The sequence below is a fragment of the Ovis canadensis genome, chromosome 19 (assembly GCF_042477335.2).
Source record: "Ovis canadensis isolate MfBH-ARS-UI-01 breed Bighorn chromosome 19, ARS-UI_OviCan_v2, whole genome shotgun sequence".
Classification (NCBI taxonomy): Eukaryota; Metazoa; Chordata; class Mammalia; order Artiodactyla; family Bovidae; genus Ovis; species Ovis canadensis.
The window spans coordinates 34,586,561-34,608,701 of NC_091263.1; positions in this window are offsets into that span (position 1 = coordinate 34,586,561).

The window sequence follows — 22,141 nt, forward strand, 5'->3', positions numbered from 1 at the left end:
CCATCCTGGCGATGGGAATTTGGAGTTGACTCATGCCCCTACTGGTGTCACTAAGAGTTGGACACGACTGAGTGACTTCACTTTCACTTGTCACTTTCATGCATTGGAGAAGGAAATGGCAACCCACTCCAGTGTTCTTGCCTGGAGAATCCCAGGGACAGGGGAGCCTGATGGGCTGCCATCTATGGGGTCACACAGAGTTGGACACAACTGAAGCAACTTAGCAGTAGCAGCAGCAATGCCCCTACTAGCCCTTGTTATGCCATATTGATGCTGCATATGATTGTTCCATGTATTATCAATTGTCTAACCTGTTTTGTCTCTGCTCAGGTCAACAAACTACAACATGCAGTGCCAGTTCAACTAGGATTTATAAAACTACAGCTGACCATTGAAAATATCACTCACCCTTAGACGGACACCACTATAAGGACTCTGAGGCCTGAGACTAGCAAGACGGGGGAGACCCAATGCCCCTCGCCATTCCACCTCAGCAGTAAGTAGCCAGAAAGACCTTGGTGCCCCTTTTCCCAAAGAACTGGGCCTTCCATCTCTTGAGAATGGAATGTCAGGTAGTTAGAATAGGAAAAAGGAGTCCAGAACGGCAGTGGCTATAAGACAAGGAAGGGAAAAGCCCGTGAAAATAGAACAAAGGAAGATCTGAGGACCAGAGTGAGGATCTCAGGTAGAACAAACAGCACTTCTGGCTAGCCCAATTTACATAGGGCAGCCCTCATAAAAAGAGGAGCCAATAGGCCAGGGGTGTCTCTCTCACTCTCTTGCTCTCTCTCGCTCCTTCTCTTGCTTTCTCTCCTACTCTTGATCTCTCTCTCTCTCCTCTTCATGTCTTTTGAGTTGGCATGCCATCACTCCTTGAGGATGTATTTTCCTCTATTTTCTAAGTAAAACTGAGCTGTAACCCAGAGCTGTAACACTGATCTGTCCAAGAGCTGTGACAAGGTATGTCTGAGGGCTGTAACGCTGGTCCGTTGCTTCAAAGTTTCATTGTGATGAGACAGAACCAATGAAATTACACACTTCCCCAACAGACATGAGTTTGAGTAAGCTCTGGGAGATGGTGAAGGGCAGGGAAGACTGGTGTGCTGCAGTCCATGGGATCACAAAGAGTCGAGCACAACTGAATGACTGAACAACAAAAAATAAACAAAATAGATATTCAGTAAGGACCATTGCATGGCACAGAGAAATCAAATTTTCAGTTCTCTGTAATAACCTACATGAGAAACAATAGATATATGTATGTGTATAGCTGAATCACTTAATTGCTCCACTAAAACTCACACATTATAAATTACTCCAATAATTTATAATACTCCAATACAAAATAAGAGTTTTTTTAAAAACCACCTTTTTCTGAGATCTAGCCTCTTTACCCCTCTAGACTCCTCTTTCTCCTTCATTTCTCATCTTCTGCTCCAGCCAATGTACTCTACAACAGGTAAGTATATGCACATACCATTACCTCTGCCATTAAGTCATTTATTTTTCTCCAAACCCATTATTTTCTATTACCATCAACTTCCATAATGATTACTGCTATGGCTCCGTGTTATTTTTGAAATTTTCTGTATTGATAGACCTACCACATTTCAAAAAGTTAACTTGAGGCTTAGAGGCCATTTCTATTCTATGAATCTATATTAATTTTTAATCTACCAATTAAAGGGAAATATTTATTATTCTAAAAATACTTATTGAGGGAAGAGAATCTATAAACCAAACTTTTTGGTGAAGGAGTGCAATTCACATTCTAAACCACTTTTCAAAGTTTGGAGGACACATTCAGTGCCAGACAAAGCTACATTTTATTCATGACTCTTGAAAAAACAAACAAAAAACCAAAAACAGGATTTTTTAAGAGGTAGAAAATAATTGCCAAAGCCTCCATCCACAAACAATCATTACTAACTCTAAACCTTCTCTTCAAGAATATGTAAATCTAAATTGTAGTAAATTTCATGTTGGTCTCCTAATTCTTCTGATTCCTATACTTTTTGCTTTCCCTTCTCCCCTCCTTCTTTCAGTTCCCCAGGACTTCCTTTTGGTTTCTCACAAGAATCATCAGAATTATGTAGGAGAAGGGAGACAACTTCCAAATCTATTTCAGGACAATTTGAATCCTATAAGTAAATTTTAGTGCCAAACACAGATTCTTTGGAGAGTGTTTGCTCCCAAAATTAATAACAAAAATAGTATCAATAGTAATATCTATCATTTGTTGAATTCCATCTATGAACCAGTTGGTGTACTGAAAGTTTTATGTACATTATTTCATTTAGTTCTCTCAAACACACATAAAACATAGAGGAGATAAATGCTATTAAAATCACCCTGATTTGTCACATAAATATCTTGCCCAATGTCAAAGAGCCAACAAGAGCAGAGACGGGCTTCAAAAACCATGTTAACTGACTCTAAAACTGCTCTTAACCGAGGCTGAACTGGCTAGGGTCTCTCATCTAGTGCTTCAGCAGGATTGCTGTGCTAAGATTTTCTTTTGTTTTGCAAATGTCTCTAAAAATAATAAATGTATGACTAAAAATCCTAACTTAGGTTAGAAATCTCTGAAACTAAATGCATGAAGGGATTCATCCCCTTTTGATTACATCTGGTAGGCACCCGACTCCAGTACTCTTGCCTGGAAAATCCCATGGACGAAGGAGCCTGGTGTGCTCCAGTCCATGGGGTCGCTGAGAATCGGACATGACTGAGCGACTTCTCTTTCACTTTTCACTTTCATGCATTGGAGAAAGAAATGGCAACCCACTCCAGTATTCTTGCCAGGAGAATCACAGGGATGGCGGAGCCTGGTGGGCTGCCGTCTATGGGGTTGCACAGAGTTGGACTCGACTAAAGTGACTTAGCAGCAGCAGCAGCAGCAGTACTTACGTGATCATTGATCTAAAGCTTTGCTCCACTTGTGTAAGAGTGTCTAACATTTTTACTATGTCCTCTTCCCTGGTGCCTCAGTGGTAAAGAATCCACCTGCCCATGCAGGAGACACAGGAGACACAAGTTCTACCCCTGCGTCGGGAAGAACCGCCTAGAAAAGGAAATAGCAACCCACTCCAGTATTTTACCCTGGGAAATCCCACGGATAGAGAAGCCTGGCAGGCTATGGTCCATGGGGTCTCAAGAGTCAGACACGATCTAGTGACTATTAACAATAACTAGGGCTGGACTACCGGAGAAGGCAATGGCACCCCACTCTAGTACTCTTGCCTGGAAAATCCCAAGGATAGAGGAGCCTGGTAGGCTGCAGTCCATGGGGTCGCGAAGAGTCAGACACGACTGAGCGACTTCACTTTCACTTTTCACTTTCATGCATTGGAGAAGGAAATGGCAACACACTCCAGTGTTCTTGCCTGGAGAATCCCAGGGACAGGGGAGCCTGGTGGGCTGCCGTCTATGGTCGCACAGATTCGGACACGACTAAAGCGGCTTAGCAGCAGCCGCAGCTACTCTCACAACTTCCCTGGTGGCTTAGATGGTAAAGCATCTCCCTAAACGTGGGAGACCTAGGTTCGATTCCTGTGTCGAGAAGATCCTCTGGAGAAGGGAAATGGTAACCCACTCTAGTATTCTGGCCTGGGGAATCCCCTGGATGGAGGAGACAGGTTGGCTACAGTCCATGGGGTCTCAAAGAGTCGGACAGGACCGAGGGACTTCACTTTCACTTTCCTACTCTCACAGCACTGCAAGGGAAGTGTCTTCACATCAGCATTTCCTTAAATTTTATTTCCTCATTTCACCCTAATCCCACTTTCCTCTGAGGAATTATAATTTAAAATCTGGATTTGGCTATCTAGATTGAGAAGGCTGAGGGCTGAGAAATGGGAGATAGAAATGGAACCAGGAGACCCACATGGAACTATTGGCCAAGTTCGGGATGAATTGCCCCTAGAACCTGCTCTGTTCCATGCATAGTGCTGACACACTGTTCTCTCAAGTTCCTTCATTTATGTTCGGCTGCAGCCTGCATGCCTACAAGCCTTGTAGTTGCCCAGCCTTGAGACTGAAGAAAGAGCCCAGAGACAACAACAGAGACATCAGTGGTTTATTGGACAGGGAATCTTATATAAAGGGTCCCGGGCTGATGCCTCACTGGCAGACAGTATGTAGGTATGGGAACAATCTTCTCAATTTGTGGGAAGAGGCTACCGTTTATAGGAAGAATGAATGTCAGGTGGGCTCATCAGTTACCAGAGGATTAAACAGTCCCACGAATGAAGTTGGGACTGGTTCAGCAAAGGATGTACAAAAAGCAAGATAACAGCCATCTTGAATAACCTGATCATACAACATAATAAATTTTTATGACAGTAAAAATGGGACATATTTTGAGGACATAGCATTTTGCTATTTTGATATTTTTAAATTTATAAAGCATCTTCAGGACCAGAGGTCCTCTAGGGATACCTTTAAAATAAAGAGTGTCTTATTGCAATTTTCCAAACTGGAAAGTGAGGTGAGAGAGATTATGGAATTCTCATTAGAATGTACCCCAATCCAATCAGGTCCCAGCAAAAGTGTTCTTCCTTTGTGTGTTTTCCTTTGTGTGGATCTTGAATCATTACTTTGATAACTTAAGCATCTTTCTATCTCATAATTTCAAGCTAGTAAATAAGTTGAAAAGTTCTATTCTTTCAGAACCTTTTGAATTATTTCAATTTCCTGTACTTTAATCAATATAAAATGGCCTGGATAAATTGATATCTGTCCCTGAAAATTAGGCCAGCAAACTAGCTTGGCCAGATAATTCACAAAAAACACAAAGTGTTTCTTTGCCTTGTTATGCAAATCTCCCTTATGCTTATCAGCTGTTAGAGTGAGGGTTTTGAATGGGTCTGGAAAAAGAAACTAAAGACAAAGCCAAATGTCAGCTTTGATGCAGGTGATGTTGGCTGGGAAAACATGGCTTGGGCCTGTGGCCAATATGTTACTCCTATTAATCAATGAACTCCACTTCTATTAACCTAATGCACCCAGTTTTTCATGACTCCCTGAACTCATCCATTGGTAGTACCTTTCCACAGTGACTCTAGGCTTGGACATGTGACTTACTTTGGCCATTGAGATAGAACTAAAGTTGGTACGGGGAGCTTGTAAGTGGTTCTTATTTCAATAAATAGTAATAACAATGATAAGTGGTTGTCATTTTAAGTTTCTTAAATTGGGGGGGTGGTGCGGTATTGTCTTGTACAGTGACAGATTTTACACTATGCTTTGCTCTAAATTAAATTTACCTCTCAGTCATAGTCGGAGAAGCTAGAACACTGCATAGTGGAGTCTCCCTTCCCCTCCCCTCTCCTACTTTTAAAAGGGCTAGGAATAGCCAGAGAAGTTTATCACAAGGAAGGAAGAAGAAGTTGGGGGTAGAATTTGTACAGTCCATAGACAGGCAATCTTAAAGAAATAACTGTATGTAGGTCAGAGCACTTGTTGGTATTAGCTGTTAATGCATTAACCTCACCCAACAGAGAAATGTTACTCTAATGGATGTCAGACTCTTACCAAATTCCCTAAGCAGAATAATCATTTTACATCAGGAAATGTCAGAGAGAACGGAAAGTTTTACCGTCTTTTTCCAGGAGTGTCTTACCCATAACTACAAAAATAGAAAAAGGAGAAATGAAATTTCTACTTGATGAATTAGCATCAATAAGGAAGGAGGAGAAATTATGCCATCTTTCCAACACCAACACCACAATCAATTTATTGAGTACTTTCTGTGTGCAAAGCACTCATGTATGCTAGGAGTCCAGCAGACAGTCTGACATTTGCTCATCATTTCACCTATCTGTTAGGCTGTATACAGACCTGAAGTGGGAATTATAATCCGTATTTATATAGGGGAAGAAATGAAGTCTCAGCAGATTTTTAACAATTGATCTATGAACACTAAGGTAGTAAACGAAAGAAGCAGATTCGAATCCAGTGTTCTAATGGAACAATTCAATCTTCTGCTTTATACTATACTAGATAATTCAAGGGCCCATGTACTCAAGGATTTTATAATGATTGTGTGTGTGTGCATGTGCATATATGTGTGTGTACATGTGTTTCTATGCTAAGTGCTGATGGAGAACAGATCTGGGAGATGTCTCTGTTGGTTTAAAAGAGAAGGAAACATACGCTGAGACCATAAGCCCAACGTAGAGACTGCACACCTGTACTTCACAGTATTCACTTCAAGTACTTATTGTGTGTATACCACATAGTTGTCCGATATTCATTGCCCTTTCCTTACACAGTTCTGATCTCATCATTAACTTATTACATAGGTTTTCAACCTCAAGTGACTCCCTTTTCCTTCAAGCTCTTTTCTCTTATCAAAATGTTCACTGCTTCCTCTTCTACAATTGTCTGAATAAATAACCTGCCAGGATATAATCCAAACTTACATATCATCAACTGCTTTTTTTTTTTTTTTGGTCAAAAGAAAGCATTCAGACTGCTGATGAAGAGAGTTTTCGGAAAGGCCAGTGACCTGCATCTTTTGAGCAGAACAGCAATCACAATTTGCCAAAGGCACAAAAGAAGTGAGTGGTTTTGCTGTACAGCATGATAGAGGTGCCACTTCTTCTGTCTTATTTCAAGTAGTTCTGTCTAAACTGCATATTCAACACAATGAAGCAGTGAAAATAATGCTAAGAAAATGAGGAATTTCCTTTGGTAGATGTCATCACGGTCACATATAACATTGCAACCAGAATGCAACTTAGACAGCCATGCAGGTGGGAACAATCCAGTCAATATAATCTTAGATTAATATCCTTCAAAGACCTAACAGGTTCACAGTTTAACACAGAATCATAGGTATTTCCTATATCACTGTCTAGTGAAGAAAGAAAGAAATTGGATGAAAAAATAAGCATAAAACTCTTTGTGGTGTATCTATATGAAAAGTATTTTAAATTGAAAAGTATTTTAACATTTATAAATGTTACAGTTATGATTACTTAAATAGGCTGATCAATGTCATATTTTATTTTGTTCTATTTATTTTTTGTTTGGTTGTGGGCACTCCACAAATAAATGAAAATATTTCCTCACCCCTTCTATCCCTACCATTCCTCACTACTGAAACTAGGAGACATGGAAGGCAACCCACATTCAAAGCCCTTAAAGTCTAGGGTTAAGTAGCAGGAAGGTGCTGTTCTCTATAAGAAATGCAGGATTGAGGAATGGGAGATGGAAATGGAACGGGAGAGTGGAGTAACAAAAAGAAAGGTTGACAAGATAAAAGTCAAAATTTGCCACCTTGACACTAAGTAAAAGGTAGAGATTTTTTAATCTAAAGTCATTGTCTTGCAAGTTTGAAATTGCCACTTTTTACCTTTGTGATTTCTGGCAAGTTATAGGCCATTTCTGAGTTCTACTTTCCTGGCAAGAATTAGGGATAATATCACCCACTTCAAAGAGTTGCTGTCTTCATAGCATGAATACAGATTACAATGTGCAAAGAATCTAGTTATTGCTGGCATTTGATAGGCACTAATAAGGGGTAATTCTTATTATTATTTTCTTTATTACCAATTTTCTCAGGAGCAGTTGGAGGTAGTAATGTTGTGAATCAGTACTCTTCAATCATTTCTCTGTGAATTATTGTCATTGCATAACAAGCAACTACACAATCTCCTTGGCATGCAACTGCCTACACGTATTTCTTGCTCACAAGGGGGCAGGCTGCAAGGGGTGTTTCTTCTGTGGACTGCCAGAACGGGGATGACTGATTTACAGGCTCTGCTCCAGAAATCCCTCCCTCCATGTCAGTGGGCCAGCTGGGCATGCTCTTCTCATGGAGGAAACAGAAGAGAAAATATGCCCAACTATGCAAACAATTTTCAGAAACCTATTTGCAGCATGACTACTATTATCCTTGGCTAAAGCAAGCCACATGGCCAAGCTAAACATGGGACAGAGAAGGATGCTTTCTTGTGGGAAGAACTGAGAAGTTATGTGGCAAAGCCTATCAATAAGGGTGGGAGGAGATGGAGAAATTGGGACAAATAATTCAATCTTTAACAATAGCCTAGTCTCAAGAGAAGACAGATGCTGCTACACCCCTGAAAAGCAAAACAGAATTCAAAATCTGATGCTAAAGTCAAATGAGCAAAATACATTAGTATTTTTAATTAGAATTATTGAAACATTTTTAAAGCAAGGCTTAATGCAATGAGAAAAATCCATGGGGATACTTCCAAGAAATGCTCGAATCATTTCCCTGAGATATAAAAGAAAATAAAAACCAATCAGACACTTTGTTTTATTATTCATTGAGTTATTTGTCCAATGAAGATTTATTGAATACCTACTATGTGCCAGGCAGCTTATTACATTAATAGCTAATCATGCATTAGCAGGAAGTTGCAATGATAAATGAAAAGTGTGAATTTCAGTGAAGCAGGAGAACTAAGACATATAAAGTTAAGAATAATGAAAAGTGGAAACTGAAAATGATGCAAGAAACATATTGGGGAATGGGGCAATTATTTCCAACTAAGAAGATGCCTACATAAATGTTAAACAAATCAGTTTTTAAAAATCTATGATTGTTGACAGAAAATCAGTAAAACATGTAAAAGACTCTGACTGAAATTTAATATTGTGCCCAAATCTAATGTCATAACATTATTTCTTGATATATATTTCTAAATAATCAGTTAAGATTAGGACTTCATGCCTTGTAAATAAAAAGCAAATCAGCCTGTGAGAAATGAGCTGCTTTTAATTCAATGCTATAAAAAGAAAAATCAGAATAGGACTCAAATGGTCACTAGTGAGAAGAGATTTGCCTAAGTCATCTGACTCAGTACAGCTATGCTATTATTTCTAAGTCATTATTTTCTTCCTGCCAGTAACAATTTTATCTGGTTGGATAATCACACAGAAGCCCATGTTTTAGATGAATATTTTTCATTTGGTCTAATGAAGAACTGGAGAGAAAATTTATTTTTGTCCAATGAAAAACACTGAGAAAAACATTATAACTTTGTTTTTATAAGGTCGATCTTAGTAAAATAGACAGAAAATTGTGTATTTGATTTAGTGTTATTTCAATATTAGGAAATGACTAAACCATGACAGATTAGACACCATGCTGAGAATTATTTGCCATTTTCTACAAACTTGAGTTTTGTTTTGTTTTTCCTTTAATTATGATGTACAGACTTATGCATGGTGAATTTTTAGCTAAGAGGTAAAATAGTGAAACTATGAGCACACTTTTTTGTTCTTTGTTCTCATCAAAAATTTTTGTCTCAAAAAATAAATAAAACCTCCTGAGTTCATTTTAAGTAGGTGTTATGATAGCTAATGATGATACTTTCTATAAAGGGAAGAATAGTTCTTTATTTTCCAAACATAATTTCATGGTTAAATTATATGAACCTCTTGGGAAAAAGAAGAGTATGAAAATAATTGCATTGGAAATTTAAATATAATTCTAATACTCTTGAGTATAATCTCTCCAATTAAACCTTTCATTTTCCTTAAATCATAAAATTTATGCATTCCGAAATAGATTTCTATAAATCAAATCATATTTTGCAAGTGAACTAGATAATCATTTTAGAATTACTTTAGCTTCATTTGAAATTACCAAGTGTTAGCAGTGATTTCAGTATTTTGGTTAAAAATATTTCTACCCTGTCATTCTGCTATTCGTTGTCAATTGGTTAAACTGTTTGATGCAAAAATGTAAACTGACTGGAAATCATGACCACTTTTACTTATATGAATATTTTCTTCACAATTCAAAGCTAATTTTTATCCCCTGCTGGCCTCATTCTTTGGAATATATCATTACCATCTATAGTCACTAATCCCCATGTAGTCACATTATTACTATATTTTATTCTTATTTTGAAGTGTTACCTTTACTGTTTATTGGCCATAGTCTCATCTTCAGTACTTGTATTAGTCCTGGTTCTCAGTTGCGATCAACAGAAGGTGGCTTTGCCAGAAATAATCAGAATAACAATTTATTAAAAAGACTTCTGGTAGCTGAGATAAATATTAGGAAGTTCAGAGAGCTATGTTTAAGGTTCAGTTCAGTTCAGTTCAGTTCATTTGCTCAGTCATTTCCAACTCTTTGGGATCCCATGAACCACAGCACTTCAGGCCTCCTTGTCCATCACCAACTCCCAGAGTCCACCCAAACCCATGTCCATTGAGTCGGTGATGCCATCCAACCATCTCATCTTCTATCATCCCCTTCTCCTCCTGCCCTCAATCTTTCTCAGCATCAGGGTCTTTTCAAATGAGTCAGCTTTTCACATCAGGTGGCCAAATTATTGAAGTTTCAGCTTCAACATCAGTGCTTCCAATGAACACCCAGGACTGATCTCCTTTAGGATGGACTGGTTGGCTCTCCTTGCAGTACAAGGGACTCTCAAGAGTCTTCTCCAACACCACATTTCAGAAGCATCCATTCTCTTATGCAGCCATAAAAACACCTAGAGCATACTATAGATCATATGTAGTCAGAAAACTGCTATAAGTGGAGACAGAGAGGCAAAGAGAGAGCAGAGGAGGAGGAAAAAGTGAAGGAAAAACGAAGAGGAAAGATACTTTCTCATCAGTTTCTTTTTGGGCCACCCCTTACCTTTCAAACCTATGCCTCTGAACTAGCTGCAAGTCAATCTGGGAAGGGAGGTTTGTAACATTCTTAACTTTTCTTGTCATGACTGTAATTTTTCCCTACCAAGCTTCAGAAGTTGGAGAATTTCTCATGTGTAGAAAAAAGTTAAACTCCCAGGAGGCCACAATGAACACCATCCACACGCTACAGCTCTATGGTAATATTTTATAAATGGTGGGAAGCTAATGCTACAAAAGTTTATAACAACAATGTGATAATAAAAATATATAGGTGGTTATAAGGTAGCAAAACAAAAAGAAACAAATAAATAGAACAGGAAGAAAATTGTGACATAGTATACCCTGCTTTTTCATACTGTTCATGGGCTTCTTAAGGCCATTCCCTTCTCTGGTGGAAAAAGTTTTGTTAGAATTCTCCACCAAGAGCCATCCGTCTTGGGTAGCCCTACATGGCATGGCTCATAGTTTCATTGAGTTAGACAAGGCAGTGATCCATGTGATCAATTTGGTTAGTTTTCTGTGATCGTGGTTTTCATTCTGTCTGTCCTCTGATGGATAAGGATAAGAGACCTGTGGAAAGATAAGAGGCTAGGAATCCTCCAAGCTAGGCTTCAACAGTACATGAACCTAGAACTTCCAGATGTTCAAGCTAGATTTAGAAAAGGCAGAGGAACCAGAGATCAAATTGCCAAGATCTGATGGATAACAGAAAAAGCAAGAAAATTCAAGGAAAAAAAATTACTTCTGCTTCATTGACTACACTAAAGCCTTTAACTCAGTGTATCACAACAAATTGTGGAAAATTCTTAAAGAGATGGGAATATGAGACCACCTCACCTGCCTCTGAGAAATCTGCATGCAGGTCAAGAAGCAACAGTTAGAACCAGACATGGAACAAGGAACTGGTTCCAACTTGGGGAAGGAGTATGTCAAGGCTGTATATTGTCAGTCTGCTTATTTAACTTCTATGCAAAGTACATCATGCAAAATGCCGGGCTGGATGAAGCAGAAGCTGGAATCAAGATTGCTGGGAGAAATATAAAAAACCTCAGATATGCAGATGACACCACCCATATGGCAGAAAGCAAAGAGGAACTAAAGAGCCTCTAGATGAAGGTGAAAGAGGAGAGTAAAAAGGCTGGTTTAAGACTCAGCATTCAAAAACTGTAGATCATGGCATCCAGTCCCATTACTTCATAGCAAATAGACAAACAATGGAAATAGTGACAGACTGCATTTTCTTGGGCTCCAAAATCACGGCAGATGGTGACTGCAGCCATGAAATTAAAAGACACTTGATCCTTGGAAGAAAAGCTATGACAAACCTGTGCTTAGTCACTCAGTCATGTCCAACTCTTTGCAACCCCATGGACTCTAGCCTGCCAGGCTCCTCTGTCCATGGGGATTCTCCAGGCAAGTATACTGGAGTGGGTTGCCATGCTCTCCTCCAGGGGATTTTCCCAACACAGGGGTCAAACCCAAGTCTCCCACACTGCAGGTAGCTTCTTTACTCCCTGAGCCACCATGAAAGCCCCTAAACCTAGGTGGCATATTAAAAAGCAGAGACAGTACTTTGCCGGCAAAGGTCCATATAATCAAAGCTATGGTTTTTCTGAAACTCATTTATGGATGTGAGGATTGAACCATAAAGAGGGCTCTAAAGAGTCTCTTGAACTTCAAGGAGATCAAACCAATCAATCATAAAGGAAATTAATCCTGAATATTCATTGGAAGGATTGATGCTAAAGCTCAAGCTCCAATATTTTGGGCACCTGTTGCAAACAGCTGACTTATTAGAGAAGACCCTGATGCTGGGAAAGATGGAAGGCAGGAGGAGAAGGAGCCAACAGAGGATGTGATGGTTGGATGGCATCACCAATTCAATGGACATGAGTTTGAGCAATCTCCGGGAGATGCTGAAGGAGAGGGAAGCCTGGTGTGCTGCATCTCATGAGGTCACAACTTAGCAACTGATAAAACACCCCACTTTGGAGATTCATAATACATATAAGCATTACCATGTGTAAAACAGATAAGTAGTGAGAAATCACTGCATAACACAGGGAGCTCAGCCTGGTGCTCTGTGATGACCTATAGGGGTGGGAAGAGGAAGTGGGAGGGAGGCTCAAGAAGGAGGAGATATATGCATACTTATGGTTGATTCACACTGTCCACAGCAGAAACTAACACATTTTAAAGCAATTATTCTCCAATTAAAAAAAAAAAAGAATACCCTAAAATTATTAAAAGGAAGATAACTGAAATAAAATTAAATCCAAAATTTTCTAAACGTACTTGACTTTGAACTTATTTTAACTGCTTTGATGCTAGACACTGGTAGGTGAATATTTAATATTCATTTATACCTCCACCATCCTTCTTCCTAACCTTAATTTTGCCCAGGTATCCATCATCTTCCTGATAAACTTGTTCAAGAAAAGTCAGCTTTATCCTAGGCCTAATCATATGTCTTATTTGATAAAGATAACCATGGGCATGTGATAAAATTCTCTACAGTGAGATGTGCACAGAAGTTGGCTAGGGTTTGGGGAAATTTTCTCCAGTTTTACAAATAATTACAAATAATGACTGAACTCTTTATTCCTATGAACTTTGTTTAGATGTGATGCCTTTAATTGCTCTAGCCAGCTTGCAACCATAAAGGGAACCAATCTGAGAACAAAATCTATACAAAAAGCAAGGCAGTAGTGAAGTAGTGCCAACATCTGTGTCAAATGACACCTAGAATTATTTCTCATTATGTGACATGGTCTATTTTACTTATAGGATTTTCAAAAGCATCTCAGATGAAGTTTGTTGAACATCTTGTACATGTTCCATGTAATATCGTTTGCAAGCAACTGCTGTATAAACTTCTGAATGCTAGGTCTTTGTCTACACAACACCTTCTCAGTAATTTTTCCTTATCATTTTCAAATAGAACATTTCTCTTCCTGCATCATACTTGATAGCCTATATTTTATTTGAATACATAGCTGTAACTTGATAGCCTATATTTTATTTGAATATACAGCTGTATATACTTGATAGCCTATATTTTATTTGAATATATAGCTGTAACTTATTAACCCAGCAAATAAAAACATTTTTGAAATCTGCTATGTTTAAGTTTTCTCTTCATGCACAAATGTGGATAAAACACTAAATACAGTGCTCAGTTCCCTCACTTAAGAAGCAGAATCTAGCATTAAACTTTGCATGTCAAAGAATGCAAATATATATATTGTTTAAATCTTAAACTGATGTCTGATTATGCTATTTGAATATTCCTTAGGGGACATGATATTGAAACTACAAATCTGACACTTCATTTACACATTGTAAATGCTATCTTCAAATAATTATAGTCAATCCTTCATTATCTAGGACCCCAATGATGGTTTGAGAACTAATCAGGGTTTATAACAAAAATGGTGTGTTTGTAAAAAAAAAAAAAAGTATTAAAGGTTTAAGAAGCAAAGGCATCAAAATTTTCAACAGCACAGTAATCAAGCAATACAGTGTCTACTGTAAAATGAGAGCATAATTCTGGCTCCATTCCCACACACAGCCTGTCAGAATAATGCCCTTCCCTCTGTCAGGGACTTCTGTGGTTACCATATCCTTTAGCTTAGGAAGGGCCAGGGAGCTCAGCGTAGATAGGAATCCAACACAGCAGTCAGGACTGTGAGAGTGGGAAAACTAGCTAAGGAGAAGAGAGCAAGGAAAAGGAACAATCAGGCAGTAGGGACTGCACCCAACTCCAATAAATCTTCAGCAACTCAAACTTTATTCCAATATTAATGAAATTACATATAGAGAGGATGGAGAGAGGGAAGATGGAAAGAGAGAAGAAGGAAGGGAGGGGAAGTTTTATATATATGTAGAGAGAGAGAGAGAGAAAGAGAAAGTGCCTGGGAAATCCCATGGACAGAGGAGCCTGGAGGGCTATAGTCCATGGGGTTGCAAGAGTCAGACACAACTTGGTGACTAAATCACCACCACCATCATATGTATACATATAGTGAGAGAGAGAGAGAGAGAAAGGCAGCCAGTATCAACTAGTAGATGATTATTGCACAGTGTTCTTAAAATTCTGGATTTCATTTCTTTTCCATTCATTTTCTTTTAGTCAAATATTTCTAAATTGTGGATCCAAATTATTCAATCTTAAATCCATTCAGCATCACTAAAAAAATAGTATATGAGCTTATCTGTACATCCCTTCATTCCCATTCCACTAGTTGGTGATGAATTGTCTTCAGAATGAAATTCTATTAATGTATATTTCCATATTACATCCTTAAAGTTGTTTTTTTTTTCTTTTTTAATCAGAGAACTTAATCCTAGCCAATGGTCATTCTAGAGACATATAGTGTTATAGAAGCAAATACATTGTTCTTATATTTGTCATATGACCAATTTAAACTAAGGTTTCAATCAATGAAACAGTGAAGTTTGACTGACATTTCATAAATTTGGAGTTTTTGATCCTTGTCCTTTCAGTTTATTCTTTCATTCCTTCACTCATTCACCTTTCCATCATATAAATATTTAGTTAAAGAGAATTAACAATACTTTCTTCTTTTTCAAGTTTGGAAATTTCATGACAAACTAGAATGAGCATACTTAGTGACTTAGTATGGGCCTCCTCATACGAAGGCAATGCTTGGAACTCTTTCGTGTCTCTCAGACCAGATACAATGCACATAAATCATTTGAGAAGTTCATGGGCTGGGATGCTACAAACCTTAGCAGGCACTCAGGATTTTATTTGTCTTGGGCAGGGGTTCTTTGCTGAGTCATTGTTAGGCATAGCAGGATGAGAGTTGTGCTGGCACTGCTCAACAACTACTTCCAGCTGAAACCCTCTCGCAACTCCTGCACAGCAACTTCAAAAGCAACAACAACAACAACAAAAAATGAGTGACTCTGTGGGGGGTTGCTATGTAAGATGCGATCCCCAGCTCCAGGTATTCATGCTTCTGCTTGAGTGTAGGGTGTACCTAGTTATTCACTCTTAATGAAAAGAATTCAGCAGAAGTGACAGATGTTCATAATACCTCTATTGTATGTTAGGTCCCTAAGACTTATGCATTTACTAGCTGCAAATATGTACAGTTGGCTAATGCTATGATGGCACTCATGTTGCAATATTAGCACAACAAATTAATATGCTAAAACCCTTAAGACTTACACAATGTTCTAGGTCAATCACATCTCAGTCAAAAATAGTGACAAGGGACCCCCTGGTGATCCAGGGGTTAAGACTTCGTTCTCCTGATACAGGGTGCCAGGGTTTAGTCCCTGGTCAGGGAACTAGATCACACATGCTACAACCAAGACTCAGGGCAGCCAATGAAAAAAACAAGAGATTGGCACAGAAATTTGAAAGAATAAAAATGTTTTTAAAAGGGACAAGATGGTATCCTAAGAGATTAGGATACAAAAGACTGTAACTGGATTTGGTCATCCTCTCTAGAACCCTCATGGGCTCACTTTTATGATATCCAGCTGCCAGGCTCTGAGCTGCCCCATGGAAAGTCCCATGTGGCAAGGAACTAAGGGCCAAGAGTCTGCTAGGAACTGAATCTGACACCAACCATGTGAATGAATTTAAAAACTGCTGCACTCTTCTGAGCTAAAAGAGTACCACAGCATTGCCTGGCATCTTGATTTCAGCCTTGGGAGAGACCTTGAGCCAGAGAACCCTGTCAGGCTATACCTGGATTTCTGAACCAGAAAGACTGTGAATGGTAAATGTGTGTTAAACCACCAAATTTGGGGGTGATTGCTATGCAGTGACATAAACTGACAAGCATAAACTAAAAATAATTCTCAAAAACAATACATATTTATGCAGCTACATAAATACTTATATATAAATATAATAAACATCTACAATATAATATGTTTCTATGTACATACACTTAGCTGACTACATTATTTTTTACATTGTTTGGGAGAAAAAACAATTTTACTTTACCCTTTAAGGTTCTTCTTGTTAGTTTGATAATTCAACTGACATAAGACAGATTAACAGGAGTGAAAAAAAAATTTAATTATATATGTACAGGAGCTACATAGGCTTCCCAGGTGGTGCAGTGGTAAAGAATCGACCTACTAATGCAGGAGATGCAGATTCCATCCCTGGGTCAGGTAGATCCCCTGAAGAAGGAAATGACAACCAACTGAAGTATTCTTGCCTGGAAAATCCCGTGGACAGAGGAGCCTGCCGGGCTACCATTCATGGTGTCACAGAGTCATACACGAGAGAGCTGTTGAGCACAGGTACAGGGGCTCCATTAGAATATGAGGCTCAAAGAGAGTCAGGCATCCAAAGAGTATATGCAATGCTAAGCTAAGGAGAGAGAGTAGAGGTCTGAGGTTTCAAAGAGGAGGAAGACAATTCACTGGGAGATGGCAAGAGCAAATGCTTGGTTAACAAAGTTTTGCCATACCATGCAGAAAAGTCTTTCTGATGTAAAAAGAAGTTATCTTTGGTAATTATCTTCCTAGTATAGGCTTCTTATTCAAATTCTTTTAAGCAGTTAGTTCAGTTCAGTTCAGTCTCTCAGTCGTGTCAGACTCTTTGCGACCCCATGAATTGCAGCACGCCAGGCCTCCCTGTCCATCACCAACTCCCGGGGTTCACTCAGACTCACATCCATCGAGTCAGTGATGCCATCCAGCCATCTCATCCTCTGTCGTCCCCTTCTCCTCCTGTCCCCAATCCCTCCCAGCATCAGAGTCTTTTCCAGTGAGTCCACTCTTCGCATTAGATGACCAAAGTACTGGAGCTTCAGCTTTAGCATCATTCCTTCCAAAGAAATCCCAGGGCTGATCTCCTTCAGAATGGACTGGTTGGATCTCCTTGCAGTCCAAGGGACTCTCACAGTCTTCTCCAACACCACAGTTCAAAAGCATCAATTCTTCAGCACTCAGCTTTCTTCACAGTCCAACTCTCACATCCATACATGACCACAGGAAGAACCATAGCCTTGACTAGATGGACCTTAGTCTGCAAAGTAATGTCTCTGCTTTTGAATATGCTATCTAGGTTGGTCATAACTTTTCTTCCAAGTAGTAAGCGTCTTTTAATTTCATGGCTGCAATCACCATCTGCAGTGATTTTGGAGCCCCCCAAAATAAAGTCTAACACTGTTTCCACTATTTCCCCATCTATTTCCCATGAAGGGATGGGACCAGATGCCATGATCTTCATTTTCTGAATGTTGAGCTTTCAGCCAACTTTTTCACTCTCCTCTTTCACATTCATCAAGAGGCTTTTTGGTTCCTCTTCACTTTCTGCCATAAGGGTGGTGTCATCTGCATATCTGAGGTTATTGATATTTCTCCAAGCAATCTTGATTCCAGCTTGTGTTTCTTCCAGTCCAGCGTTTCTCATGATGTACTCTGCATAGAAGTTAAATAAGTAGGGTGACAATATACAGCCTTGACATACTCCTTTTCCTATTTGAACCAGTCTGTTTTTCCATGTCCAGTTCTAACTGTTGCTTCCTGATGGGCATATAGATTTCTCAAGAGGCAGGTCAGGTGGTCTGTTATTCCCATCTCTTTCAGAATTTTCCACAGTTTATTGTGATCCACACAGTCAAAGGCTTTGGCATAGTGAATGAAGCAGAAATAGATGTTTTTCTGGAACTCTCTTGCTTTTTCCATGATCCAGGTAAAAACCTACTTCCATGTATTTTTTGACTTTGTCTTCAGCTCAAAACAATCCACATGCCAATGTGACTCATTTTGAGATTTTTTTTTTCTGAATCCTTTCAAGAGGTCCATCTTGTTTATTTAGATGGAGGGAATGGGGTATTTTGGGAGACATAATACAGACTATTAGAACATAATACACACTGAAAATATTTGAGAAAATAGGTTCTATTTCCTTCTGAACCTTGGAACTTCATTAATAAGACTTACCCTCCAAACACTGGTTGTATGTACAACTAAATTTCTAGAGTGCTATCAGCATTAAGAGACTGAAAAATTGGGACAGTCTTATTTACACAGCAGAAACAGAGATACAGACATAAAGAACAAACATATGGATACCAAGAGGGAAAAGGGGGTTGGGATGAATTGGGACAATAGAATTGACATATATACACGATAGATACTATGTATAAAATAGATAACTATTGAGAACCTACTTTTTGGCAGAGGGATTTCTTCTCAATTCTCTGTAGTGACCTAAATGGAAAGAAAACTTTAAAAAGAGAGGATATATGTATACTTAAAGCTGATTCACTTTGCTGGACAGTAGAAACTAACACAACATTGTAAAGCAACTATACTCCAATAATTTTCTTTACGAGACTGTAAACAGCATTGGTTAAGAGTTTGGATCCAGTCAGATGTATTTGAGTGTCCAGGCTTGCTCCACTAGCCCTAAACCAGGTCTGGTAATTTATCGTTCTTTTGGATCTGGTTCCTCATCTGTAAAATAGTAAAATCAGAGGAAGTGTCCCACTGGATTTTGGAAAGGATTAAATGAGAAGAAGGGGAATAACATTAAGCCTGGCACAAAAGAAATACTTTTAGCAATGACCATGGTAGCTTTTAAAGACACTTTACATGCATTATGTCTTTTAATCATTAGAACAATCATTTGACAGACATTGTTTGACCTGATTATCATTACATAAAAACTCAGGACAGTTAAATGACTCATTTAACCTCATGTTGCCTGAAGGATTACTTTAGGGTCCAACTGCTTCAGTTAAAGGAGGTGGTGAATACAAAGGACTCACCTGGCCCCAACTGTGCCCTCAATAAATTGTAGCTGGTATTATTGGATTATTAAGACAAAGTCTAATCTTCTTGACTCTAAGTTTCATGATCATTCTACAACATAAGGCCCACTTCCACCTACTCCTTGTGTTTCCTCATTTTCCAGATGTCAACTCTACAAATAACAGTAAGAAAATTAAGACACAGAAATCAGGTTAAGGACCACTGATGCAAAGAAAAACTGCTTTTTCCAGAAGTGTCTGGAGACAATTCTTCAATAAAATGCACTCTGAAAGCAACCAATCCTCAATCTCTTCTGAAGAAGTAGATGTTTTAGCCATATGTGATAGTCTCATTAGATTTTATCACCTATTTGTTTGCATTACTAGGAGAAAAACATATTTTTTGGAAATAAATAAGAATTGGGGGGGGGGCGGTCCTGAGATGGCAGAGGAATAGGATGGAGAGGCCACTTTCTCCCTCACAAATTCATCAAAAGAACATTTCAACGCTGAGCAAACTCCACAAAACAACTTCTGAATGCTGACAGAGGACATCAGGTACCCAGAAAACCAGATCATCGTCTTCAAAACCAGTCCTCTATTTCTCCTTTAATTTTTATTTCTATAACCTACTATTACTTTTCAAAAAAAAGACCCTATTTTTTAAAGCAAATGCCGTATATAGTCTTTGTGTGGTTGGAGGTGGTATTTTTTAATAATTCATGTTGCTTTTTTTTTCTTTTTCTTCTTCTTCCTTTCTTTAATATTGTATTTTTGAAAAACCAACCTCTACTCTAGATTTTTAATCTTTGCTTTTTGGTTTTTGTTGTCAATTTTGTACATTTAAAAACCCAAACTTCACTACCCAATTTTACCTGAGAGCGAGATTACTGGCTTGACCACTCTCTCCTCCTTTGGACTCTCCTTTTTCTCCACCAGGTGGCCTCTGTCTCTTCCCTCCCCCTTCTCTTCTCTACCCACCTCTGTGAATCTCTGTGTGTTCCAGACGATGGAGAACACTTAAGGAACTGGTTACTGGCTGGGTCTGTCTCTCTCCTTTTCATTTCCCTCTTTTATCCTCCTGGCCACCTCTGTCTACTTCCTCCCTCTCCTCTTCCCTGTATAACTCTGTGAATACCTCTGAGCGGTCCAGACTGTGGAGCGCACATAAGAAAGTGATTACTGGCTAGCTTGCTCTCTCCCCTTTTGACCCCACCTCATCTCATTCCAGTCACCTCTAACTACCCCCTCCCTCTTCTCTTCTCCATGTAACTCAGTGAACCTCTCTGGGTGTCCCTCAATGTGGAGAAACTTTTCATCTTTAACCTAGATGTTTTATCATCAGTGCTATATAGATGGAGAAGTCTTGAGGCTACTGTAAAAATAAAACTGAAAACCAGAAGCAGGAGGCTTAAGTCCACATCCTGAGAACATCAGAGAACTTCTGAATTCAGGGAACATTAATCAAGGGGAGCTCATCAAACACCTCCATACCTACACTGAAACCAAGCACCACTCAAGGACCAACAAGTTCCAGAGCAAGACATACCATGCAAATTCTCCAGCACACAGGAACACAACCCTGAGCTTCAATATACAGGCAGCTCAAAGTTACTCCAAAACCACTGACATCTCATAACCCATTACTGGTCATTCAATTGCTCTCCAGAGAGAAGAAATCCAGCTCCACCCACCAGAACTTCAACACAAGCCTCCCTAACCAAGAAACCTTGACAAGCCACTGATATAACCCCACCCACAGTGAGGAAGCTCCATAATAAAGAAAACTCCACAAATTCCCAGAATATAGAAAGGCCACCCCAAACGCAGCAATATAACCAAGATGAAGAGACAGAGGAATACTCAGCAGTAAAGGAACAGGAGAAATGCCCACCAAACCAAACAAAAGAGGAAGAGATAGGGAATCTACCTGAGAAAGAATTCCGAATATTGTTGGTGAAAATGATCCAAAATCTTGAAATCAAAATGGAATCACAGATAAATAGCCAGGAGACAGGGATTGAGAAGATGCAAGAAAGGTTTAACAAGGACCTAGAAGAAATAAAAAAGAGTCAATATATAATGAATAATGCAATAAATGAGATCAGAAACACTCTGGAGGCAACAAATAGTAGAATAACGGAGGCAGAAGATAGGATCAGTGAAATAGAGGATAGAATGGTAGAAATAAATGAATCAGAGAGGAAAAAAGAAAAACGAATTAAAAGAAATGAGGACAATCTCAGAGACCTCCAGGACAATATGAAATGCTCCAACATTCGAATTATAGGAGTCCCAGAAGAAGAAGACAAAAAGAAAGACCATGAGAAAATCCTTGAGGAGATAATAGTTGAAAACTTCCCTAAAATGGGGAAGGAAATAATCACCCAAGTCCGAGAAACCCAGAGAGTTCCAAATAGGATAAACCCAAGGCAAAACACCCCAAGACACATATTAATCAAATTAACAAAGATCAAACACAAAGAATAAATATTAAAAGCAGCAAGGGAAAAACAACAAATAACACAAGAGGATTCCCATAAAGATAACAGCTAATCTTTCAATAGAAACTCTTCAGGCCAGGAGGGAATGGCAAGACATACTTAAAGTGATGAAAGAAAATAACCTACAGCCCAGATTACTGTACCCAGCAAGGATCTCTTTCAAATGTGAAGGAGAAATCAAAAGCTTTACAGGTAAGCAAAAGCTGAGAGAATTCAGCACCACAAAACCAGCTGGCCAACAAATGTTAAAGGATCTTC